At 36.5% G+C, this 24,065-nt stretch overlaps 1 protein-coding gene and 1 pseudogene across 2 annotated transcripts in view; both read left to right on the top strand.

Moving 5' to 3' along the window:
- MDGA2 (MAM domain containing glycosylphosphatidylinositol anchor 2) overlaps positions 1-24,065 on the top strand; it is a 904,469-nt gene that overhangs the window by 179,674 nt on the left and 700,730 nt on the right. The window lies entirely within an intron of this gene.
- LOC140529388 (vacuolar protein sorting-associated protein 26C pseudogene) lies at positions 12,378-16,586 on the top strand (annotated as a pseudogene).

Raw genomic sequence — 24,065 nt, 5'->3', positions numbered from 1 at the left:
AGCTGGTCTCCTAGCTTCCAGACCTAAAAGACTCTTTACCCCTTCTGCTGGCTCCACTCTTCTAGGATCTTTCCTGGGGCAATATTCTCTGGGTTTTCCAAGTTTAACAAGGGAAAGGTAAGAACACTTGCAGTTTGCTCTGTCATCTTGACTCTCAGAAGTTCAAGTAACTGACTTTGAGACATTTAGTGTGTGGGATGATCACCTCAGGAGTGGCAGCTCTTGTTACTGTGGCCCCTGTGCTTCTATATCACTCAGTTCCATTGGACTCTTGTCCTGGGCTGATCTGCTTGGAAATCCACACTGGCACTTCTGATTCAGTCCATCTTTCCTGCTCTGCTATCTGCTTATAATCTTAATGTAGAAAATGGGCCCGCAATGACATAGAAGACTTTCAAACGTTCCTGATGTTAAGACCAGAATATTTGTTATATTAAACATATAAACTAAAGCAAAGCATAAAAAAAATAGTCATAAGTAAAAATTTTAAAAAGGTACTAAAAAAGTTTAAAATTTTTGTATTCTTATGTGATGAGAAAATGAATACAATCTCTTGGAACTTTAATATCAGTAGGTATTTCATAGGGAGTCTTAACTGTAAGGTTGGGTATTATTCTATTATGTTTGGATGATGTCAAAAGAAGAGGAGAAGAGTGGAGAAGAGGAATGTACTGGTAGAAGGGGAAAGAGAGAGAAAATAGAGGGAATTATCTCTCATAGTTACAGCGACCAAGAATGAGTTTATACCGCAGAAAGGGAAGGGTTTAACTCTTAATCTTCACTCTCATCTGAACTGGTTAAAGGAACAAAACATACATGTGCACATATTTGGGCAGAGAAATGTATATTACTCAACAGACAAATATGAGGGAAAGGGAAGTTAAGGGAAAAATGAGGGTAGCTAGCTAATGTTCAGCAGTATCTTAAAGAGGAATGAGGAAAGAAAGAGATGGAAAAGTATAGAATAGGATTACGAAATCATAGACAGCAAAAATGTGAATGTGAATAATGATGAATATGAATTTGAATATGAATGGGAATGGGAAAATCTCACCCATAAAAGAGAAGAAAATAAGAGAACGCTTTAGAAATAAGACTCCAACAATATGTTGTTTACAAGGAACAGACTTCAAAAAGAAAAATACGGAGACTTAAAATAAAGAAGACAGAATATATTATTCTTTAGCTAAAGTAAAAAAAGAATCATGGCAGAAATCATCATCTTAGACAAAATAATAGGATAAAATTAGTTTTATGTTTCTCTTTTAGAGATAAACCTTATAAATATATTTTGCTAGAAGATACCATAGAAGCTAAAAGAATATCAGTACTAAATACATTGCTAACCAAATAAGATAGCACCTGTATGCTTAAAGAAAAGTCAAATGAGTTATAGGAGAAAATAAACAGTGAATCTGTAATAGTGGGGGACCTCAGTTTCCTTAAGAGGAATCTAAGTGTTTCAGTGGATAGAGTGCCAGGCCTGAAGTCAAGAAGATTCCTCTTTATGAGTTCAGATCTGGCTTCAGACATTTATTAGCTGTATCAATCTGGGGAAGTCACTGTCTGCCTAAATTTTCCCATCTGTAAAAAGAGCTGGAGAAGGAAATGGCAAGCCACTTCAGTGTCTTTGCCAAAATAAAATAAAACAAACAAATAAAAAAAAAAATAAATGAAGTCACAAAGAGTCAGATATGACTGAAACGAATGAACAGGAACAATCAATTTGCTTTTCTCAGACCTAGATAAATTTAACTCCCCCCCCCCAAAAAAGAACAACAAAACAAAAGAAACACAATTAAGCAGATGAATAGAATTTTAGAAAAGTTAGATATACTTGTTCTCTGGAGAATGTTGAATAACAATAGAAAGGAATAAACCTATTTCTTGGCTACTCATGGAAACTTCACAGAAATTTATCATGTATTAGGGCATAAAAATTCTCACAAATGCAAAAAAATAAAAATATCAAACCCACAATTTTTGAATCATAGTGCAATAAAATTACATTCCATAAAGGACCTTTTCAGAATGTATTAAAAATGAATGGAAACTAAAGAACTTAACCCCAAAGTATAGATGGCTCAAAGAACAAATCATAGAAACAATTAATAATCTTATTAAGATATAACAGAAGTGGTGGAATGTAGCCAAAACTGTTCTTATACCTCTAAATACATGCATCAGTAAAATAGAGAAAGAACATATTAATAAATTGGGCATGCAACTAAAAAACAAAAAAAAACCCGTAGAAAATCAAAATTAAAAAAAATTAAATTAGAAATTTTAAATATCAAAGGATAAATTGACATAGTATGAAATACTTGACAGTGTTTTAATAGAAAAGGTATGTGTGTGTCTGAGTGTGTGTGTGCATGCTTGTTGTGCTGATTCTGTGACCTACAAATTTCTGAGGAGAAAACAGAGAAATAAGGTGAGAATGGGTTACTCTCTTGAATTACATCAAGTGTTGCTTTATGAGGAAATTCCCCAAATGGAGGTTTATCTGTGAAATCTGTGGGGAAATGGAAGTTATTTCGCATTTTGAAAGGTTGTTTCCTGTGGTAACTGAAGAGAGGCAAAAAGGAAAAAACTAATTTGAGTAAGATGTTTTCTCTAGTTCATTAAAAAATTAAATAATAATAATCTAGAGAGACTCTCTAGATAATCAATGAACAGACATGAACTTACAAGTTTATTAATGACAAATAATTTATTGAAGCCTATTCCAATGTTTCTATAGAGTTCAGAAATTAAAATTAAATATAAAACAATGAGCCAAGTTGCAAGCTGAACTTGGTTGACCTATGAGTGCATGTGGTCTGATCCCCAAATAACTTTCTATACATGGAGGTTGTCAACTACCTTTACATTTGTGTATCTCTCTTGAGAGACTGCCTCCTTGAGAATAGGGATATTTCACTTATATCTTTGTATGTCAAGCCATAACAATGTTTCCAACACAGAGAAAGTTCTTAATAAGTGCTTATTGTTTCATTAATTTTTTAAATCTTGATATTGTTTCATCTCTGCATAGTACACCTCCTGCGACTTACTCTCCCAATTCCTACTTGTACTGACTGGTCAGAGAGCAGCTGATTATTCTTCTCCTCAAGAGTTTTTTTTTTAACATGATAACTTTATTATATATTTTAAAATAATAGCAACTTGTACATAATAGAGTTGCAATTTTATATGGAATCATTCTTTTTATTGTACTATATTATAGAAATGCTTGCTTTATTCCATAAATAAAAAATTAAATTAAATTTTTTTAACAGCTAGCTCTTACAATCTATGATTTACAAGCCAAATATCACCCCTATTCCAGACCCAACAGCAAGGGACTTTAAGTTCAAAGAGACCACAGTTCATTCTGAGAATCCTAACAGCAAAGGATAAAGTTCTTTCTTTCTGGATCTTAATGTCCTCATCTGGGGATAAAATTTCAAGAAAATTTCTAAAATAAAACTTACATATATTCGGTTTTCACATATGTTGGTAGCATCATGCCTTCACACAAAGGTCTTTGAGAGAAATTTTGGATATCAGATATGGAACAGATTGTTGTTCCTCTACTACAGAACCTGAATACCCAGGCACTCAGAAACAAATGTAAGAAATGTGAAATAATGTAATAGCCCATTACCCTCATTAGATTCCGCAAAAGGTAAAGACACACAATACTGATTAATTGAAAGCCATTTGCCTCACAGAGAACCCTAGAATCCAGATATAGAGGTCCAACAGCCTCAACTCAGGAGCAACAATCACTCTTTTCATGCTTCTCTTGATTCTTGTGTTTGAAAGTCAAATTTTCTATTCAGTTCTGGTCTTTTCATCACGAATGCTTGAAAGTTCTCTATGTCATTGAATTACCACTTTTTCCCTTGAAGTGTCATACTCAGTTTTGTTGGGTAGGTGATTCTTGATTTTAATCCCAGTTCCTTTGACTTCTGGAATATCTTATTCCAAGCCCTTCGATGCTTTAATACAGAAGCTGCCAGATCCTGTGTTATCCTGATTGTATTTCCACAGTACTTGAATTGTTTCTTTCTAGCTGCCTGTAATATTTTCTCCTTAACCTGGGAACTCTGAAATTTGGTCACAATATTCCTAAGAGTTTCTCTTTTTGGATCTCTTTCAGGAGGTGATCAGTGGATTCTTTCAATACTAATTTTGCCCTCTGGTTATAGACAGGGCAGTTTTCCTTGATAATTTCATGAAACATAATGTCTAGGGTCTTTTTTTGATCATGGTTTTCAGGTAGTCCTATAATTTTTAATTTGTCTCTCCTGGATCTATTTTCCAAGTCAGTTGTTTTTCCAATGAGATGCTTCACATTATCTTCTATTTTTTTAATCTTTTGCTTTTGTTTTGTAACTTTTTGATTTACTGTATAACCATTAGCTTCCCTGAACTCCACTATCATTTTTAAAGAACCATTTTGTTCAATGATCTTTTGAACCTCCTTTTCCATTTGGCAAATTCTGCTTTTTAAAGCCTTCTTCTCCTCATTGGCTTTTTGGACCTCTTTTCCAGTTGAGTTAGCCTATTTTTAAAGGTGTTTTTCTCAGCATTTTTTGGTTCTCCTTTAATGAGCTTCTGACTTGCTTTTCAAGCTCTTCTATGGCCTGAGCCCATTTCATATTCATTTTGCAGGTACTGGAGGCAGAAGGCTTTACTTCCTCTGACAGTATGCCTTGCACTTCCTCATTCGAAAGGATGGAAGGAGATACCTGTTCACCAAGAAAATAACCTTCTGTGGTCTTATTTTTTTCCCCTTTTTTGGGCATTTTCCCAGCCAGTTACTTGACTTCCGAATCCTTTATCAAGAGGAGGGTACTATTGCCCCTCCTCCCCCCAGAACCATGCTCAGGACTGAGATTCAGATCAGTGGCTCAGTTCCCCCAGGGGCTTTGGGTGGGGATGGTGCACCACTCTCAGCTGAGGTTCAGATCCCCTGCTCAGCACCCCCTCCCCCCCCAGAGGCTTTAAGCTGAGCTGCTTGGACAATGATCACAGGCTGCTTCCATCGCCCCGGCAGCATCCTGCCACCTACTGCTATTGCTGCTGCTGCCTCTGCTGCCATCAGGGACCAGTGCTAGGGGGACCCTGCTTCCCTCTTGCCCAGCTGGGAAAGCCTTCCCACACTGACCTTTGAAGCTTTCTTTGCCGATTGTGGGTTGAGGGATCTGGGATTCTCTTTGCTGGGGATTCTGCCCCAGAGGCCTGTTCAATTCTTTTCCTCCCTGTGCTGCATAGTCAGGACTGGGCTCTGCTCCACTCAGTATCCCATGGGATAGACCTTTCCTGCCTACCTTGCAGGTTATCTTCAACTGGAAATCTCTTTCACTCTGTCGTTCTGTGGCTTCTGCTGCTCCAGAATTTGTTGAGTCATTTTTTACAGGTATTTTGTGGGCTGTGGGGTAAGCACTAGAGTATATGCGTCTTTCTACTCCACAATCTTGGCTCTGCCCCCTCCTCTTCAAGAGTTCTAAAGGAAACCCTAAAAGATTCAGGGTCTAAAGATTCAGGTAGCTCCTAAGACTCCATCTTTTGCCCTCTCCATTTGGCAAGTAGAATGCTATTAGATTTTTTAGAAAGGGAGTGTTTATTGAGAAGTTAGAGCAAGAATAGAAGTTACCAAAATGTTTTCTCTAAATTGGAGGAATTATCTTTTCTGTCAAACACAAGATCCTTGGGAATAGTAGGTTCAAATTTAAAGTGCAAAGATAGTCAGGTAAAATGGAGAGATTGTCTGAGACTAAGAAGTACTTCAGTACTGCTAACATTAAAATTATTTTCTCCCTTTATGGAATCTACAGGAACTTCTCCTTTGATGTAGCTCTCTCCTGGGCTTCAGTGATTAATGTCTTTCTAGAGTCTCTAGTTGCCACTTCATGCTATCACCAAGGGTCATGATCTCTGAAGATTTCTGGGCTTAGGATTTTCCAAATCCATCTGAAAATGTTTCCTTTTCTGTCAAGTGAAGTGAATATTGTCTTAATACTGCGCTTGTTTTACTTTGGGAAAATAATTGGAAAAGAGAGGAAGGAAATAGGAAAATCTACGTGCTGTTCACAACAAGAAGGAAGTTTTTTGAAACTGAGAAAATCACCCATTCCCTTGTAGGTTACATACCCTGGGTAATCTCCTATTGTTAGGAGATAACAGGGATATTAATTTCTGACTGAGCACACCCAGCATGTTGTTGTTGTTGAAGTCCTTTTTTCAGTTGTGTACAATTCTCATTACCCCATCTGGGGTTTTCTTAGTGGAGATACTAGAGGGGTTTGCCATTTCCTTCTCCAGCTCATTTTTCAGATAAGGAACTAAGGCAAACATGATTAAATTACTTGCCCAGTGTCACACAGCTAACAATGTCTGAGGTCAAGATGTGAACTCAGGAAGATTAATTTTCTTGACTCCAGGCCCAGCACCATGCCACCTAGCTGCCCTTCACCTAGCGTACAGCTGTATGAATACTTATGTCTTTCACATGACTGAAAATTCTCTCTTATTTATGCAAAATTACCTAGAACTTGCCTTGCCAGTTTAGAATGCCTCCTCTAAATCAGTATTTTCATAATCTATTCTATTGGAACAATGAAATAAATTCTTTGTGTATCACATGTGCAATAGAAATGATTAGCACTCTGTAAAGTGGATAGAATACATTGTCTTGCCTTTTTAAAATATAACTTCAAAGTAATGGCTACATTTTAAATGTCATCAAATTGAAAATTAATGGTACAGTTAAAACTAAATAAAAAAAGGAAATAAGTTGCTCTTTGAAATAGCATTTTAATTAGACACTTAAACATTCTAAAGTACCACTGAACAGAAACTATGCAGCCTGCAAGCTTCTTAAAAAATTTCAAATTCCATTAATGGAGATAGCCTCATGCTATGTTTTCAATCTTTCAAGAGTGTCAGTAAAAGTAATCTAGTCAAAATCAATAATCACTACCACAGGAAAGTATTTGCTTAAGTATTTTATAATAAGAGAGTTTAATTCAAAATTTGCAGCATTTCCTGTTGCTGAATTCCTGTTGTTGAAACATATAGAAAATAAAAGTCTTCAATAGACCTGGCACAAATTGTGAAGTATATTTGTTGTTGGAATTAAATTACTGCCACTGTAATGATGCAAAATGAACATTGAGGTATTCAGGAGTTTGATGGTAAAGTTCTTGGAAAGTAGAATAAATCTATCTATCTGTCTATCTGTCTGTCTGTCTATCTGTCTGTCTATCTATCTATCTATCTATCTATCTATCTATCTGTCTGTCTGTCTGTCTGTCTGTCTGTCTGTCTGTCTGTCTGTCTGTCTGTCTGTCTGTCTATTCACACACACATATTTGTCATAGAAAAACTGAATCTCCATCCTAATCCAAAAACTTTTTGGCTGGTGTGGGGTGGTGAATAGGAATATGTGTTGGTTAGAAATTTATTTTGTTTTTATGAACCTTTGGAGATTTATTTACGATACTTAAAGACAAGTTATGTCATCATTTCTCTGATGGCACAATTTTCTTTGGCAACAAAGGATGAATACAACATTGGTGAGTAGACCCAGCTACCTGAATGGGAACCCAGCTAGCTGAGTAACTCAGCTCCTCCTCTCCTGTTTCCCCCTCCTCTTCCTTCTCTTCTCCAAAAGAAAGTAAATTTGGATGGCCAGAAGATGCCCAGTCAACTTGGGTTTTACTGGTTAGATTCCTTTCCCTTCCCTTCCCTGAATGGGGTTTACCTTACCCTAAGTGAGTTCCTGAGAAGACCTTGACTTAAAGGGGCCAAGGTCTCCTACAGTATCCTGGGTCATCTCCAGTCATCCTGATAAATATCTGGTCACTGAATTCAGATAGCTCCGGAGAAGTGAGGCTGGTGACGTCGCATGGCCCTCCCTTATTCAAAACAAAGTCAAGTGCAAGTAATGTCATCATTTCTCTGATGGCATGGTCTTCTTCAGCAACGAAGGATGAGCACAAAAACTTAAAGCAATTTACACCAATTTAGTTTTGACAAATTCCAATTTTAAAGATTTATTTTTGCTTTAAGATTGAATAAGAAAGAAATATCTGTCAGTTAAGAGGTTTCCAATGAAATGAAATGAAATTCATTAAAGTTTAGTGGTTATCTTTTTAGCATCAGTGTGAATTCCAACCTGTTTTTAATAAGGAGAAATACTTTCAAGAAGAAATCCTTTACTAAAAATCTTTTGTGTTTATGTTTAAGCAAAGCTTTTTTGTATGAATTTTAGAAGGCCTGATAAACTTTATTTGTAATTCAATTTAATTGCAGTAATTTGATGCTATTGGTAACAATTGTATCCAGACCTACTGTGATTAGTGAGATTTTGTAGTTTGAGGAGAAAGCATTTTTTGAGACCCTGAATATTCTTTTTGGAGTTTCATTTTTAGGTTTCTTGTGCCCTTGGACCATCTTTAAATAGGAGCTTTAAGAAAAACATCCGGAGTCAGCAGCTCAAGGGCAGTGACATCTGAGATTTAAGACTACTGATTATCTGTCCATGGTAATACAATAGGGAGGTTAGCTTGGAAAAGCTAAGATTGGATTCTTCTTAATTCATTTTTCAATGCAAGAAATCTGTTAATATGTTTCCATATGCTAGGCTACTTATACTGGAGTAGTCCTTGAGGGCCTGTATTGATGCTGTTATAACTATGGCCTTGCTCATAATTCTCAGAGAAAATTTCTATTGTCAGGGTAGACAAACAGTGAAAGTATGTTATCACACTACTGAATCTAATACTTACTATATGAATATAATTAGACAAGGGTAGAGAAGTTTGTGAAACAAAGAAGCGAATTTATTAAGTTGTGAGGCTCTTTTGTTTTTGTTTCAAAGAATAGGATTTCAGTAAAATCAATTGTTTTAGAGGAGAGTAGTAAATTATGAGCTGTAATGTGTTACCTTAATGGGAAATCTGATTTTGCTTATGTTTGTTTAATCTGGGATTAGACCCTATGTGAAGAACATGAAGTGAATGCAAACTACTTAAAAGTCACCTTAAAGATGTTCCTATTGTTTAAAGGGATCTGAGAACAGTAGTCTCTATTTATGTCCATTTAGACATGATTAATAACTTAACGTCTTTTACTATAGACAACTTTTCATATAATCTTTTTTCTCTATACAGTTTGGAATTATTATATTTACACATTTCATTTTAAGTCTTCTGTTGTTTGTTAGTAAGCATCTTAAAACAAAATCATTTGTGTAATGTTGAACTTAGGGACAAAAATTATCTATTTAGCATGTATACTAGTTATATCAAGATATGTCATGATTTTCAATGATGAATCTTATACTTTTACCAATGTGAAATCATAATCAATACTTGTTATCTGGGAAATATGATCCTTGAAAACTGAATCTATTCAAAGCTCTAATTATTGGAATTTTCTATTTATGACATTCTGGAACTATAATTGATATTTTCCTGAGTTTGACTCCAGGTATAATTAAAAAGGAATGCAGTTAAGCCAATGATCTGTGATAACAGTGATGCTATGGGGTTTACATTCCTGAATTGCAGGTAGACTTCTCCTGGAAAAGTTTGAGAGAATGATGCTTGGCATGATGGGGGTGTGATTCTCCTCACTCAATTTCTCCATTAAAACATTTCCACTTGAATGGAAAATATCCTACATGGCTCACTTTTAAAGCTTATCACAACAAAATTGGCTATTTTCTGATAAAAAAGTATTCTGTTATTAATTCCTTAGCAGAATCTCTTCCTCCTAATGTGGGAATGAACCATGAAGAGTATAAAAATAGTCTTCTGATTTTATGTTTATACCTGAGTTTCCTGTGTGTGTGTGTGTGTGTGTGTGTATCTCAACATGGCAACTGACCAACCTAAAAATGCAAATTCTGTGGTCTAAAATGTCCCAAATTTGATTCTCTAATAATAGAGACACAATATTTGAGCTAACTTTCATTAATTAACTTGGTTATTGGCAATGTAAATTTAAAACTGTGTTCAGACCAATTTTGTAGGGGATTTTTAGTGGAAAAGAGGATCTCTATAAGGGATCTGAACAGGAGAACTGCTCTGAAACCACACCCAGACCAAAAGACTGCATCAGATGTTTCCAGAGGAACTGAGGACTGTAGGGGAGGGGACATCTATAAAATGCACAGTTCTGTTACTATTTTTTTTTCTCTTCCTGCTTTTTATCTACAAGGTCTGCTTTTCAAAGGCAATTGCTCCCTTTGATATTGTCAAAGGGCCTGTCCTTCTTTCCCTTTTCCCCTCCTATAGTTAGAAACCCTTCTTGAAGTATTTGTCATATTAGTTAGTGATCCAGTGTGGAGATTATGTCTTTCAATAGAATAAATAGAAGAATAAGAGAAATGATTATTTCTCTCTCATATTAAGAGCCAATTATTAAAATTTGGGGAACCCAGATTTTTCCTCCTGTTCTATTTCCTTGTCCAATCCGTCAAGGAAAATTCTCCTTTTTCTGAGTGAATCAGCTAGCTCAGGCTTGGGGAGGGCATATAGATTCTTTACATTGCCGTGTGTGTGTGTGTGTGTGTGTGCGCGCGCACATGTGTACACAGAACCAATTAAATTACCAGATAGCAAAGTTTGCCAGGCCTTTAAAAATTTACTCAATATCGTTTTCTCCCTTTGCCTTCTATAGCATAAATTCAATCTGGCATGAGATACATCACTTGAAATGAAGAAAATAATTACATTCTGTAATACCACATAGACGGAATATGTGATAGTTTACTTAAACCTCTGGAACAGAGATGAAGAATCTACTCTCTTGAGGCTACATGTGGCCTTCTAGGTCCTTGGGTGTGACTTTTTGACTAAGTCCAAGTTTTGTGGAACAAATCCTTTTATTAAGGGGATTTGTCTTGTGAAGTTTAGATTCAGTCAAAATGCCTCACTTGAAGACCTAGAGGGCCACATGTGGCCTCAAGACTGCAGGTTCCTCATCCCTGCCTTAGGAAAACAACACTGGTCAATTGCTATAAACCTACACATACTCCAAATGTGTGTATGCATGTATGTATATATGTATGCATCTATCTATATGTATATATTCTCAGATGAAACTCATTCTACATCAAAAGCAGGCTGGAAAATTGCACCCCCATTTACTTGCAAAGAGTATATGTATCCTATTTATTCAGCAGAATTCTACAACACAGCAAGTTCTTACACTGAGTTGATAAGAAAATATGATTAGATGGTTCTAAGAATCCTTGTAAGTTTAGAAGGGAGATTTTACAAGACCTTTTCTTTGTACCTTTTCCCGCACAGTACTAAAATATTAATTCTCCTTTATAAATACTAGGTAAATACTTGATAGGTTTTAATATCATAGCAATGACTTCAAATAACTTAGTTAACAATCTTCACAAATGATGGCCAAATAGTTTTAGATGAAACTTCCTCTTAAATATAGGCAAAATCAGAACCTTCTTAATTTCAGTACTACAGAATATTACTGCACGAGATCAGCAGGACCGATAAAACACTTTAACACTTTTCTGTCCCCTCTTTTAGCATTTTTTAAAAGTATAGTTCTTAATCTAACAGCATCCAGATTATAAAAGAAGTTGCTTTTCTAACAACATAGCTGATATAATGGTTTACCTAATTTAAAAATATAAGAAAATTTAGAAACATAACACAAACCTAAACAAAATCATATATTTGCAACTTGAAACAAAACACATTACCAGTCAGGTTCTCTCAATTCAGGTGAATGTGCTTTCCAATTACCCTACACAGAAAATCATTCCATCTCATCACATTGTATTGTATACTGATCACATCAAAAAACCCATATGAAGTTATCAGGTATGAAACAATTACATCTAGTAATAAAACAGTTCATATTCATATAGCATTTGCCCTATGCCAAGCATTTTATAATCCTATGACCCCTATAATGACCCTGGGAGGTGGGTGCTATTATTATCCTCTTACAAAAAAGTAAAGTGAGGCAAACAGACATAAGATAACTTGGTTGTGGTCTCTCAGCTAACAAGTTTCTTTATGCCAAAATAACAAATGTCTTTTGTGTTACATTCTAACACACTCAGAACACATTCTTATTTCCTTCTGGATAGATCTGGGCTTAAATCATGTCAAATCCAGATTAATAATTGGTAATGTTAACATTTTAAGTTTCAATGCCTAGTAGTGCTTGCACTTTAGAAGAAAAAAAAATGTTATCCATAGATTCGTATATTTACCTCCCCCCGCCCCGAAAACATGTGATGACAATTCCCAGATCTATATGTACAATCTTTTCCTCTACTTCCTTAAGGTCGTATCAGTTTTCAATCTCCATCCTCCTTTACCTATTTCAAGCTGCATATGCAGTTTGAAATTACACCTGTTATCATCAGGTTAGTTTATAGTGTGTTGGGCTAAAATTTTGTGAGATGCTAGGTTCAAAGTTGGCTTTCTGCCGAGACAAAGAAGAGACATAAAGAATTTGATCCAATACTGAGTGTGGTCAGTTTCCCTAGGCAGAAACCTCCAGGAACTTTCACAGCAAAAGTTAATTAAATAATTTTCGTTTTGAACTTTACTAAGATACACACACACACAGACACACACACACATATATGCACACATATATCATATAGATTATAGATATATTAGATAGTCTCACTCTGCCTTTTTTAGGACCCCATACCTAGCAAATATAAACCATATACATATGTGTGTGTTTATACATGTATTCCCTATCCAAAATTTGTGTACTGTTAGATTTAATATGTATGGCCTTCCTACAAATTTATTCTGAAATGTGGGTGAGCCCAATTAACCAGATGTTTATCTGACCTTACATTTAGACTAAAGCTGGTAAAAGATAATTTTCTAAAGATTTTTTCCTTTGTAATTTCTAGTTTTTAACTGAAGTCGAAGCATTGTACTGTAACCAAGCATTGGGCTAGATCCTGAAATTTTAAAATACTGACAACCTAACTGAGTTACTAATATACTATGGATTTATTTTTAATATATTTACATCAACCTTTTAACAATATATCCATAATCCAAAAGAATTGAAGAAGAATATTTTTCTAACAATATTTCTAATACAATGAATTATTAAATTAATGTTAGATACTTTTCTTCACATTATTACAAATCACATAACTGAGGTAACTTGGCTTACTAAGAACCTTCCTGACCCATAGATTATGATAGATAATAATAGATAATCATAATCATAACAACAAAAATGAATTTCACTTAAAATGAGATCATATTCTATCATATCTAATTTCTAAATAATATCGTATAGAACCTTAAATTATAATTTCAGTGATTTAGTATTATATTTTACCCAAGGTCATTCATTCCAAGCATTTCATATTATGGGATTAACTATTTCCAACTAACCCACTGCTAAAGATTTTAAAAGTTACAGTATATAAGATATTTAATTTTCATACTTAGGAGTATGTTGCTCATCGGATTTCTTCTAATTCCCTGTAACAGAAATTGCCACTTGGCACTTGGAACAAGAGGACCATGCTCTATATTTTGGTTCCCAAGCTTAGTAACAGCTTACAAAAGGCCTGACTGCCTATTCAACAAGAGAGATATGTTATGTTGCCTAAAAAACTGTTTTCCATATTAAAAGTCATACTCACCCCATTTCTGTCTTGCTAATTTTCACCTTTTAGGAACTGGAGAGAGTTAATTCTTAATAATTATAAATCAAGGGAGCTGTATTTCCCTTGGACCTTTCACCAACATTTCTTATAAAAACAGCTTTTACAAATGTAATATACATTTTAAACATAAATTACTGAAATTCTAAAGTGGTTGCATTTAAGGCGATGATACAAAAGCCCTGATCAAAGTGTCTAAAAAGACAAAAAAAAAAATCCCTTATCTTATCTTTGCAATTTTAAACACATTGCCCTGATGTCTAATAATTTGGGGGGGGGGTGGTGAGAAGGGAAAAACAGTCACCTAGATTTAATTTAAACATGATCTACAAACTTTACCTTTGAGATTCAATTATATTTGAATTTATCTAACTTTGGAGTAACAAAAAAAAAAATCCCTTTCTCCAAATGTCTATTTAATTTACTTTTCCCTCATTAGCCAATAAGGTTTTCCCTTTATCATTATCAGTTTATCTCTTTATCTTTATCAGTTTAAAGCTTCTGATAAAGCTCCATCCAAACGGATGGGAGGGAGGGAGGAACTTGGTGTTTAGTGAGAATGAAAGTCTTTCTTGGATTCTACCTCTAAAACTCGACACTTAAAATCAAAAGGCAGAAAGAGAATGCTTTAAAATGACCACCTTTTAAATGTTATAGCCTGGGATAGTCTCACCCTGCCTTTTTAGGATGTCTTACCTAACAGATACAGACCATATCCTAAACACAAAACACAGACAAAAACATACAGAAATCAAAGCTGAGATGTAAAAGCTATGTTCCCAGTTTGGAAAGCAAGATATCCAGGACTAGTTGCTTTTATGGGAGTTGGTACTCTCACAACTTGCCTCAATTTCCTTTACATCTAGCTGCAAAAGACTTCCAGAGCATGCCTACTTAAGCAATAGGACTGAGGTACCCAGGCCATGACCCAAAAATAAACTGCTTAGGTGGCCACAACCCTGTTGGATCACCATGAAGAAGAAAGCAGACCTTCTCTCAAAGCCCTCTTTGGCAGATGCTTCCCACAACTTTTGCGCACCTCCCAATATATCCTCATAAGCCTGACTTGACTGGGGGGTCTTATCAGTAGACTGTGCCAAATTCTACTGATGATTTCTTTGCTGGTGTGAGTGAAAATTAGAGAACTCTAGCATTAAAAACAGATATATAGACACAAAATATAGAAACTTGTGCATATAAAATTTAATTTTGGGTAAAAAGGAGAGTCAGATCACAGCCAGTCCTAACATTCCTCTCCCTGTGAAGAACTCTCCATATGAGCCCCAGATATTTGAGAGAGTTTGTTTCTTTTTTGTTAAGAATCTAGGGTATAAGACTCTGATCCCTTTATTTGGTTACCATAACTGCAGCATTTTAAAAATTCAAGAGACATATTTCTGGAGAACTAGTCATTTTATCAATAATACCAGCATTTTTGATAAATGATCAGTGATATTTGATTACTAAAGACAACCATGGCGGTAGCTTCACAGTTTATATGCCCTTGAAAGAGGAGTGTTCCTGAGGGTGGCAAGCAACACTGATTAGTTTACAGTTAATGAGAGGTGGACTTTACAAAAAGAAATGAGCTCACTCCATTGAGGTACTGAGAGTGACATCATATCACTCCTGGACAGACAGACTATGCCTATAGCCAGACTACCCTCAGCCTTAGGCAATCTAGACAAAGAATCTATATCCCCTACCCAAGCCTGAGCTGGTTGAGTGGAGTAACAATATCCAGAATGAGGAGAATCTTAATCTTATCTTCCATGAGTCCAGTCCTTGACAGATGGGGAAAAAAATAGACCAGCAGGGGAAAAAACTAGGGTCTCTCTAATTTTAATAGTTAGCTGTTAATATTAGAGATAAATAATAATTTCTTTCCTTGCAAATGTAGAAACTGACAGAGCCATATAATGGAGATGGGGGAAAAAAGAGGAAGGCAAATGAGATCTTTCCTATGCCCTGAGAAATTGTCATATGATTCCATGACTGATGAGAAGAAGGATGAAGTGGTTAGGTGACAGGAGGACGTAGGAAGCAATAGGAGCAAGTAACCCCACTTACTTCTGCAGATTAGGTAGGGGAATCGAACTGGACATCGAGATCAAAAGAGTCAGTAAAAGTATTATTCCAGTCCTATACAACTTATTCCAGTTCATTAGAAATTATGAAGCCAAAGAAGTTTCACAGTTAAAAACAGACAATTTTTTTGAGTTCTGTCTATATGTGAAAGGCAACAAAGTTTTTTATGATACCTACTATAGTGTACTTGGCAGCATTCAATATATCTTTTTATGTGATCTGTGACACTCTTTTGGTCAAGGACTTTTCAAAGACATGAGTTCATCTTTAGTTCTGCTCTTCAGAGGGTTAAATCAGTTTCCAAGTCTTGTGGAATTTCAATTACATTTGAAACCTTACAGAATATTAATGATAAAGCATCCCTCCCAAATTTCTCTGTAGAGGGGATCTCAACTCAACTGTGTTATTACATAGCAACTAACAAGAGGTGTTTGAATACTCAGAAAATGCTATTAAGAACATAGAATTTTGATTAGTAACCTCAACTTGGAAACCTGGGGTTGTGCAGAAGGATACACCAGAGATGTCAAGGATTCAGAATATTTAAATTGCTGATGGGAATGTTTGCAAAAGTTTATTTGTTCCTTTATACATGTTGTTCACCATACCTTTCACCTAGCCTACCCTTAAAACTACCAATTTCATTGTTGAATGTGAAGTTAATATTGTTATGTTCCGTCATGAGGATCACCTAATCACAGAACATTTTCCATGAAAATTGAAGAATTTGAAGCATGAAGATGAAAGCTTACAAAAACGAAGAGATAAAAGGGAAGTTCAAATATATTATGATTTTTATATAGAATAAAATCTCAGAAGTGCACTTATTTTTCTTTCGTTATTTTGATCAGAAATGAACTTAGTGCCACAGAAATTATAATGATTTACCATTTTCCTTTCGGCTTTGACCAAAGCATTGGTTTCAGGGACACACACATATATATGTAGATATAAATACGTATTAAATATATATGTATATATATGAATACATAGACACATGCACGCACAGACACACACATATATCTCCCTGAACTATACACACATACACGCACATTTTCTAGAATTTTCTTGGCGCTGAATTTTGTGATTATTTGGCAGAAAAGTTGTACCTAGACCTAACACAGGCATCGCAAATGAAGAATTTTGTAATAATTATCATAACCTATTGTCACCCAGACAACTCAGTATTTTGATCTGGAAAAGCCAATCACAAATTTCTGATGGGAGACAGAACCCTGCAGAGAGAGGATTAGGACCATACTAGACTTGACTATTCCATCCAAAAAAGTGGCAGGAAATGAAGTTTAGCTTTGGCATGGAGTGTGAAATCAAGAAGCAAGGCTAGACATATGATTATATAGGACACTAAATATCATTTAAAAATATGTCTATGGGTCAATAATTGCTCAGAAAGAAAACCTATAACATAACAGCTACAAGCAGACACATAGAAGATAATATGGCTTGGCCACAAGGACTATAAAAGTATCTGGAAGAAATGAAAGACGAAATAATAAATATTTTTTAAAAACCTGACCTGGAAAACAGATCAAGGACAGAAAATGTTAAGAATCATCAGACTATGTGAAAAAGACAACCAAAGAAAACGCCTACGCTTCTTTTTTATTTAATTTTTAATTTATGGAATAAAACAAGCATTTTCAAAATGTAGTGCAATAGATGTAGTACAAAATGTGCAATAAAATAATTTTATATGAAACTGCAAATCTATTCTTGCTCTTCATTTCAAATATACAACAAAATTATCATGTAAAATTATTTATTTTTTCCCCTTTCCTCCCCCCTCATAGAATCAGTTACCATTAGACAGCAATAGTATATGTATATTTGTATAAAAATGTAAAATCATTCTATATATCTGTTATTTTTTGAGATGCAGATAGCATCTTTCTTCACATGTCCTTATTGTTAATTTGGATATTTATAATACACAGAACAACCTATTCACTGAAAGTCATTCTTAAAACATTATTGATGTAACTGTATATGATGTCCTCTTTGTTTTTCTCAATTTGCTCTTCATTATTTTGTACTAGTCTTTCCATGTTTTCACAAAATCACTGATTTCATGATTTATTTTTTTATTTTTAAATGTAATTTAATTATTTTCAGTTTTCGACATTCAGTTTGAAAAGATTTTGAATTCCAAATTGTCTCTCCATCTCTCCCCTCCCCCCACTCCAGGATAGCATGAACCCCAACCACTCCTTTGCCCAATCTGCCCTCCCTTCTATCACCTTCCCCTTCTTCATCCCCTCTCCTCTCCATTTTCCTCTAGAGCAAGATAGATTTCTATACTTCATTGCCTGTACAATTTATTTCCCAGTTGCATCAAAAACAGGTTTTTTTTGAATTATATTTTATTTTTTAATTTTTTTAATAATTTATTTATTTAACTTTTAACATTCATTTTCACAAAATTTTGGGTTCCACATTTTCTCCCCTTTTGTCCCCTCCCCCCACCCCAAAAAACCGAGCATTCTAATTGCCCCTATCACCAATCTGCTCTCTCTTCTATCATCCCTCTCTGCCCTTGTCTCCACCTTCTCTTTTGTCCTGTAGGGCCTAATAACTTTCTATACCCCTTTACCTGTAATTCTTATTTCCTAGTGGCATGAACAGTACTCGACAGTTATTCCTAAAACTTTGAGTTCCAACTTCTTTTCCTCCCTCCCTCCCCACACCCTCCCTTTGGAAGGCAAGCAATTCAATATAGGCCAAATCTGTGTAGTTTTGCAAATGACTTCCATAATAGTCATGTTGTATAAGACTAACTATATTTCCCTCCATCCTATTCTGTCCCCCATTACTTCTATTCTGTCTTTTGATCCTGTCCCTCCCCATGAGTGTCAACCTCAGATTGCTCCCTCCTCCCCATGACCTCCCTTCCATCATCCCCCCCCACCCTGCTTATCCCCTTATCCCCCACTTTCCTGTATTGTAAGATAGGTTTTCATACCAAAAGGAGTGTGCATTTTATTCCTTCCTGTAGTGGAATGTGATGAGAGTCAACTTCATGTTTTTCTCTCACCTCCCCTCTTTATCCCTCCACTAATAAGTCTTTTGCTTGCCTCTTTTATGAGAGATAATTTGCCCCATTCCATTTCTCCCTTTCTCCTCCCAATATATTTCTCTCTCACCACTTGATTTCATGTTTTTAAAGATACGATCCCATCCTCTTCAGTTCACTCTGTGCACTCTGTCTCTATGTGTGTGTGCGTGTGCATGTGTGTGTGTGTGTAATCCCACCCAGTACTCACATGCTGAATAGTTTTAAGAGTTACAAATATTGTCTTTCCATGTAGGAATGTAAACAGTTCATCTTTTCTAAGTCTCTTATGACTTCTCTTTGCTGTTTACCTTTTTGTGCTTCTCTTCATTCCTGTGTTTGAAAGTTTAATTTTCTTTTCAGCTCTGGTCTTTTCATCAAGAATGCTTGAAAGTCCTCGATTTCATTGAAAGACCAATTTTTCCCCTAAAGTATTATACTCAGTTTTGCTGGATAGGTGATTCTTGGTTTTAGTCCTAGTTCCTTTGACTTCTGGAATATCCTCTTCCATGCCCTTCGATCCCCTAATGTAGAAGCTGCTAGATCTTGTGTTATCCTGATTGTACTTCCACAATACTTGAATTGTTTCTTTCTAGCTGCTTGCAATATTTTCTCCTTGACCAGGGAACTCTGGAATTTGGCCACAATGTTCCTAGGAGTTTCTCTTTTTGGATCTCTTTCAGGCGGTGGTCTGTGGATTCCTTGAATACTTATTTTGCCCTCTGGTTCTAGACTCTCAGGGCAGTTTTTCTTGATAATTTCATGAAAGATGATGTCTAGGCTCTTTTGTTGATCATGGCTTTCAGGTAGGCCCATAATTTTTAAGTTGTCTCTCCTGGATCAATTTTCCAGGTCTTTTGTTTTTCCAATGAGATATTTCACATTATCTTCCATTTTTTCATTCTTTTCGTTTTGTTTTGTGATTTTTTTGGTTTCTCCTGAATTCATTAGCCTCCATCTGTTCCATTCTAATTTTGAAAGAACCATTTTCTTCAGTGAGCTTTTGAATCTCCTTTTCCATTTGGCTAATTCTGCTTTTGAAAGCTTTCTTCTCCTCATTGGCTTTTTGAACCTCTTTTGCCAATTGAGTTAGCCTATTTTTCAAGGTGTTATTTTCTTCAGCATTGTTTTGGGTCTCCTTTAGCAAGGCGTTGACCTGCTTTTCATACTTTTCTTGCATCTCTCTCATTTCTGTTCCTAGTTTTTCCTCCACCTCTCTTACTTGATTTTCAAAATCCTTTTGGAGCTCCTCCATGGCCTGAGCTCACTGTATATTTATTTTGGATGTTTTGGATACAGAAGCCTTGACTTTTATGTCTTTCCCTGATGGTGAATATTGTTCTTCCTCATCTGAAAAGATGGGAGAAGATACCTATTCACCAAGAAAGTAACCTTCTATAGTCTTATTTTTTCCCCCTTTTTTGAGCACTTTCCCAATCAGTTACTTGACTTTTGGGTGCTTTGTCAAGAGTAGGGTATACTCTGAGGATCTGTAAGATTTCAGTTCCTCCAAGGTGATACAATCAAACATGTACACTGTGCTGGGAGCAAGCAAAAATTTTTGTGCCCAGAATCTGAGTAATAGAGTTTTGTCTTCACAACCACCTTGCCTCCAGTTCCTCCAAGCCTGCACTGAGGGCTTAGATTCAGATAAGCTGAGGAGGGAGGGTCACCATTCAGTGTGAGATAAAGATCAGCTGCTCAGATCCCTCAGGAGTATCAGGTTGGGGCAGGGCCTCTACACAGGGCTGAGTTAGGAATGAGCTGCTCAGTGCCCCCAGGGGTTTTACAATCTGACAATGGATGTGGGCTGCTGTAGAAGCTGCTGCAGCCCTCTCGATGTGGCCTCTCACAGGAGTTATGGGAATGCCCTTCTGCCTTCTCAGCCAGCTGAAAAAAGCCCTCTCACTGACCTTTGTCACCTGTGGGTTGAAGGATCTGCCAACTGCTGCTACTGCAACTGGGATTCTGTGACTGGGGATTTCTCTCCCAGGCCTACTTGCATCGTCCCAGAGCCCCTGCACAGCCAAGGCTAGGCTGGGCTCTGCTCCACATCTGGTGCGACAAATGTTCCCCGTCGGGAACCCTGGGCTGGAAATCTCCTCCACTCTGTTGTTCTGTGGCTTCTGCTGCTTTGGAATTTGTTGAGAGTCTTTCTTTACAGGTATTTTATGGGCTGTGGGGGAAGAGCTAGCAGTATGTAGGTCTTTCTACTCCGCCCTCTTGGTTCTGCCCCCTGATAATTTCTTTAAAGATGATCTCTAGGCTCTTTTATTTTGGTCCTGGTTTTCAGATAGACCAATAATTTTTAAATTATTTCCTCTGGATATGCTTTCCAGGTCAGTTGTTTTTCCGATGAGATATTTTACACTGTCTTCTATTTTTTTCATTCTTTTGGTTCTGTTGTATAATTCCTTGATTTCTGATAAAGTTATTAACTTCTATTTGCTCTATTCTGATTTTGAAGCAATTATTTTCTTCAGTAAGCTGTTGAATCTCCTTTTCCATTTGGCCAATATTTCTTTTTAAAACATTCTTCTTCTCATTGGCTTTTTGGACCTCTTTTGCCTGTTATTTTCCTCAGCATATTTCGAGGTTTCCTTTAGCAAGCTGTTGACTCATGTTTTGTGATTTTCTTACATCACTCTCATTTCTCTTCCCAGTTTTTCTTCTACTGCTCTTACTTGATTTTCTTTTTTTAATTTATTTTTTAATGTTTATTTATTTTTAGTTTTCAACATTCATTTCCACAAAATTTTGAGTTACAAGTTTTCTCCCTGTCTCGCTCCTCCCCCCACCCCATAATGCCTTGCATTCTGATTACCCTTTCCCTCAATATGCCTTCACTTCTATCACAACCCTCCTTTCCCTTATCCTCTTCTTCTCTCGTTTCTTGTAGGGGAAGATAGGTTTTTATACCCCATTACCTGTATTTCTTATTTCCCAGTTGTATGCAAAAGCAATTCTTAACATTCATTCCTAATACTATGAATTCCAAATTCTCTCCCTTCCTCCCTCCCTAGCCATCCCCACTGAGAAGGCAGGCAATTCAAAATGGGCTATATATGTGTAGTTTTGCAAAAGACTTCCATAATAGACATGTTGTGTAAGACTAACTATATTTCCCTCCATCCTATCCTGCCCCATTTATGCTATTCTCTCTTTTGATCTTGTCCCTTCCCAAAAAAGTTTACTTCTGATTACTCCCTTCTCCCAGTTGCTCTCCTTTCTACCATCCCCCTCACCCTACTTGTTCCCTTCTCCCCTACCCTTTTGTAGTCCAAGATATACCTTCATACCAAATTGAGTGAGCATGTCTTTCCCTCAAGCCCAATGCGATAAGAGCAAGCTTCCCTCTTCCCCTCTCACATCCTCCCTTTTCTCTTCCACTGATGAAGCTTTTTCTTGCCTCCTTGATGAGTGATAATTTGCCCCATTCAATTTCTCCCTTTCTCCTTCCAATATATTCCTCTCTCACCCCTCAATTTTATTTTATTTTTTTAGGTATCATCCCTTCTTATTCAACTCACCCTGTGTTCTCTGTCGTTATGTGTGTGTGTGTGTGTGTGTGTGTGTGTATAATCCCTCCAACTACTCAAATACTGAGAAAAAACTCAAGAGTTACACATATTTTCTTTCCACGTAAGAATGTAAACAGTTCAACTTAAGAAACTCCTTTATCTGGTCCCTTTCCTGTTTGTCTTTTCACAATTCTCTTGATTATTGTGTTTGAAAGTCAAATTTTCTATTCAGTTCTGGTCTTTTCATCAAGAATGTTTGAAAGTTCTCTATTGTATTGAATTATCATTTTTTCCTCTGAAGTATTACACTCAGTTTTGCTGGGTAGGTGATTTTTTATTGTAATCCCAGTTCCTTTGACTTCTGGAATATTATATTTCAAGCAAGCTCTTGACTTGCTTTTCATGATTTTCTTGCATCACTTTCATTTCTCTTCCAACTTTTTCTTCCACCTCTCGTATTTGATTTTCAAAATCCTTTTTAAGGTCTTCCATGGCCTGAAACCGTTGTACATTTATTTTTGGAGCTTTGAACTCAGAAGGTTTGACTTCCTCTGATGTTATGCTTTGTTCTTCCTCATCTGAAAGGATGAAAGAAATGACATGTTCACCAAGAAAGGAACCTTCTATCATCTTATTTTTTCTCCCTTTCTGAGCATTTTCCCAGCCAGTTACTTGACTTTTGAGACCTTTGCTGAGATGAGGGTGTGTTCTGGAGACCTGTAAGTTCTCAATTCCTCCAAGGTGGCACAATCATGAGAGAGCTGTTTACTCCTCTCCTGACCTGCAAACTGTTCTGGGAGCAAACCAAAAACACTTTTGCTCAGAATCTGCAATTGAATTCCCTCACCACAACCTCCTCCAGCTCCACTGCCAGTGCTCCTCCTCACCCCTGGGTGGAGCTCAGGGCTGAGAATGAGATCGCTGGCTCAATTCACCCAGGGACTTTAGACAAAGTTCTCCCAAGGATGCCACTCAGGGCTGAGATTTAATCAGTCCTTCAATTCCCCCAGGGGCTCTAGGTGGAGGGCTGTGAAAATAGCAGCTGCCTCTTCAGTGCCTGCTGCCAGAGGTCCAGCCCATACTCCCCTGTGCTGGATGAAGGAGCTCTCCTTTGAAGCTGTCTGTGGAGTTTGTGGGTTGATTAATCTGGGAACTGTTGCCAGTGGTGCCCTGAATGCTGTTTTGCGTTCTGTCTTTGCGGCTCCAAGCTGATCTGCACTCCACGCTGGTCTGTGCTCCAGATGCTGGTCTGTGCTCCACATGCTGGTCTCTCTTAATTGATTTGCAAAATTCTTTTTGAACTCTTCAATGACCTGAGAACATTTCATACTTTTTTGGGAGGCTTTGGATGTAGGAGACTTAACATTGCTGTCTTTCTCTAGTTGTATACTTTGATTGTCCTCCAGTTGTATGTTTTGATTATCCTTATCGTAAGAAAATGCCTTTTACCAAGAAAGTAACCCTTTCTCCTCTTTGGTCATTTCCCCACCCAATTACTTGACTTTTGAGCTCTTTATTAAGTGGAGGGCATGCTGCTCCAAGTTCCAGGGGGTTTGTGCAGCTGTTTTTAGAGATATCTCTAGGAACCTGTAAATTCTCAGTTCTTCTAAAGTGATATGATCAAAGGAGAGATGTTTGCTCCTCTCCTGGATTGTACTGTGGTCTGTGAGCATTCACAAACACTCTTTTCTGCCCT

The sequence above is a fragment of the Notamacropus eugenii genome, chromosome 1, assembly GCF_028372415.1.
Source record: "Notamacropus eugenii isolate mMacEug1 chromosome 1, mMacEug1.pri_v2, whole genome shotgun sequence".
Taxonomy (NCBI): domain Eukaryota; kingdom Metazoa; phylum Chordata; class Mammalia; order Diprotodontia; family Macropodidae; genus Notamacropus; species Notamacropus eugenii.
Note: the sequence above shows the minus strand (reverse complement) of the source record. Positions and strands in the feature narration are given on the sequence as shown.